Source organism: Alligator sinensis, unplaced genomic scaffold (assembly GCF_000455745.1).
Source record: "Alligator sinensis unplaced genomic scaffold, ASM45574v1 scaffold1302_1, whole genome shotgun sequence".
Classification (NCBI taxonomy): Eukaryota; Metazoa; Chordata; order Crocodylia; family Alligatoridae; genus Alligator; species Alligator sinensis.
The window spans coordinates 543,066-546,700 of NW_005842612.1; the positions used below are offsets into that span (position 1 = coordinate 543,066).

Here is a 3,635-nt window from a genome sequence, read left to right on the forward strand (position 1 = left end):
CCCGTGTTGTTGCTCGCTTCCCCCTCACTGGCTGCGTGATTGAGTTTCCGACACAGCCGGCGTATATGTAAATCATTGGGGGGGCACGTTAAATGATGAAATTGGAGCATTTGCCCTCAAATTTGACAAAATTTTATCCCCTTAAGCATGGCACCTTTCATTAGTGAGGCCTCTCCAGAGTTTGCCAACGTCCTTTTAACACCCCAGCCTTGCTGGGGGAGAGAGCGGGGTGGGGGACGGGGGGTTGTATCAATCCGTGGGTGTCCAAATTGTGACTGAGATCAGGTAACGAGCGTGGATGTGTTTGTCTTGTGGAATCGCTGAATGTTCCTGGTGCACCTGGCAGCGGTTTTCATCCTCCATTGAACTGGGTAGCATCTTCTGCTGGGGCTGGGTCAAGAACCAGTGGTAGGGATCTGTTGGGAGCAGACACATGAGGCTGTTGACCCTGGCCATGAATCTGTTTCCATGGGGAAAAGTTTTAAGCAACCGGGTGATTAATGAAAAGTACGTGCTAACCTAATTGGGAGCTGAGGCTTTGGATAATCAGGCCTCGAGATGCCAAATTGGTAGCTCTAAATTGCATTTTTTTTTTTTTATTATATTTTTTTCAGCGGGTGTTTTCATACCGCAGCTCTTCTGCTTGGGACGGGGGAATAACCACAGATGGAGCTAATGCCCTCAACTGGCTGCCAGTCTAGCCGTTCTCTCTCACTGAGGGGAATGGAGGGCTTGTTTTCTTGCTGTGATGGCCCTAAATTAGAATTTGATACGTCTCCTATAACTATTCACTGTTTCGATATGTTCAGTGCGTCTGTGTGGAAGCTGTTGTGCAGCAGGGAGCCGGGTTGTATCAAGTCCTACTCTTGAAATAGCCATAGAGGCGGGCGGGAGGTGTCATTTCACAGAATCGTACCAAACCTTATTTATAACCTTTTGTATCAAAACTATTCTCCAGGCTAAAAGAATTAGCAGACACCAGTGAGCTGAACAGCCCAGAGCCCTAGCTCAGGGGCCCTTAATGAACTGAAATGGGCTCGCTTTAAAAACCCGGTGGTTTTATCTGCTGGAGGTTGAGATATGTCTCCATTTTCCTTTGTCCCTGTAGGGCCTCTCTCCCCTGATCAGTTCAAGTGACCTAAAATTGGTTTAATCCTTTATTCTAATTTTTTTAAGGTTTAACGAGTATTCACTAGGTGACCCATTAAAAAGAACAACAAAAAACAACCCCACATCGGTTTAGCTCACAGGTTGATGGCCTGACGCATACGCAACCAGGCAAAGATCCAGCCTTCGATATTATGTTTATAAAGGTTTGAATGAATTGGCTTAGATGGCAGGGATGGAAAAGTAAGTAGTTCTAGGTTAACTCTTAAGTGAGGAGCGTGTGTCGACGGCTGACTGTGGTTGTGCGGCGTGATTAAAGAAACTTCACCTCCTTTTCTTTACAGCAATAATCCCTAGATGCAGCGTTACTTTTATGCTTGTAGGTATTATTCTTTTTTATATAGCTTGCTTTTTAACTTCCGTGTTTTCCCCCAAATAAAGGCTTTTTTTATTTTATTTTTTTTAAATAACCTAATGGATTCTCCGTAATAAAAAGGCCATGTATTTCAACCTGTGTGATGGTGTTGACTGAAGTAATTTCTTCTTCAAATGCTGTTGCTTCCTGCAAGGCACTGTGGCATACGGCCATCACCTGAACAAATGATCGGTAGTAGTATTTAGTGTTTCGTATTGTTATTTAGTAGTAGTTGTGGTCATTTATTTGGTTTTATTATCCTGGAGCATTCTTTACGAAGTCACAGCTGGAACAGGGCCTGCTTAACCCACTAACTGCACTATCCCAGCTATCTAAATCAGCGTCCAGGTTTATATCCAGACTATCCAAATGAATCAGTGCAGTTCGGTACAGGGAGATCTTTCGGACTGAAAAGGCAATGGACAAAGACAGAGGAGTGAATACAAGTTGAGTTTTGCTCTTAACGGACTTCTCCTCTAGAGCCAGTAGTGACGCCGTGCTGAAGGCTTGTTGACCTGACACGCATTCAAAACGTTCTCCTGAGTTAGTATGGTTAAAATCAGCGTCAGGTTTTGTCTCCTATAAACCAAGAGACACTTTGTGTATCTGAAAATAGGTTTGGTCGTGTCCTGCTGAGCTGAATACCCGGGTGTGCCAATGATTGTGTGCCCAAGTATGTCCCCGGCATTCTTGAGCAGTAACACATCTAAATGTGGCTCAGGCTTCTGGCTCTCACGTGGATGTCAGTGTGTGTTTGCAGTGGATAGAAAAGGAAGAACAGGTGTTGGGAGGAGGAGAGGTAATTGCCGTCCTGAACCCATGCCCGTAAAAAGAAAGGTCTCGGGTGTTTTGGGAATGCTAAAGACAGCGCAGGGAGCTGCATTGCTCGGTTGGGGGGGTTACATTCTTCCAGGTCTTGGAGGGTGTTGCCCATCCTGACAGATTCTATCAGTCGGTACATCACTGATGTCCTGAGTCAGACCCTAGGCCCCTCTGGCCCAGTCTCCCATGCCCCCCAGTCCAGAGAGCGGAGGCTGGAAGGGGGAATGACCAGGGTCCGAGCAGGGTTTTCCCCCCCTGTTCCTCTCCCATTTGCAGCCCATTTAAGGTTGAGGAAGTTGCGATGCAGAGGCCATGCCTCTTATTCCCGTGCTCCATAGCTACTGGTGCCCCATTCCTCCAAGAACGTGTCCGCTCTCTTGGTGCATTTGTCTGCGCTGTCAGCTTCCCCCGCGGCTGGTGGCAGAGTCCCACGCTTGAATTCCATGGATTCTCTCGTGTTAGTCTGAAACTTCCTGCCTGCTTGTTTCATGCGCTGACCCCTAGTTCGTGTGTTGCGACCCTGTACCGAGACATGCTTGGCTCCTGTCACTCTATTTTAAGATCTAGCAATGCCTAGTAGAGACAGTCTGGTCCCATTCCTATGGCCCAGAGACAGAAAGGTCTCTCGCTACTTGGTTTGTCTTTTGTATTTGTGTTTGGTTTTTGTTGGCTTTTTCCATGGCATTTATTCATTTACTCCCATTTCAACTTGACTCTCTATGAAGCAAGTGGTCTTTGCTGGGCCGTGAAATGGTTCCCCAGACTGTTCAGATCAAACGGTTTCAGGCTTCCCAAGCAGCAAAGCAGTTGGAAGATGAGCAAAGCCTCAAAGTTGTTTGATAATATTGAATGTGGTTCTTTATTCTTGCTTTGCAAAGCACTTACACTCACAGGACACTTTTTGCTGGGTGTGCGAGAGTTCCCTGCAGAAATAATCGATTGTGTCTCAATCCTCAGGCTATCCCAGGACTTTCCTCTCAAAGCAATGTGCTTAGAAGAATGTGTTTAAATCATTTATCTTCAACTGGATTTCAAAGACGGGGGCTTTGTTCAGAGCCATTAACTCAAGGGTCTGGAGTCCGCTGTGCCACTTACATTGTGATGTTCGTTATGGCTAATAACGGTTTACAGAACATCTTAGTTTAAGAACTAATTTCTCTCATTCTCCAAGATAAGGAAAGGTAAAACGCAAGCGAACGTGAATTAAATTGTATTGGGTATTCTTGTTAAATTAACATCAGTACACGGCCAATTAATACATAGGTATTAATCAGACATGTGTTTTCCCTAC

At 45.6% G+C, this 3,635-nt stretch overlaps 1 long non-coding RNA gene across 1 annotated transcript; it reads left to right on the top strand.

Annotated features, from left to right (window-relative positions):
- Positions 1 to 6: 6 nt before the first annotated feature.
- On the top strand, positions 7 to 1,621 carry LOC102383313. Its single transcript, XR_324907.2, has 2 exons — positions 7 to 507; positions 615 to 1,621. It is a non-coding gene; the product is annotated as an uncharacterized LOC102383313 (long non-coding RNA).
- Positions 1,622 to 3,635: the final 2,014 nt, after the last annotated feature.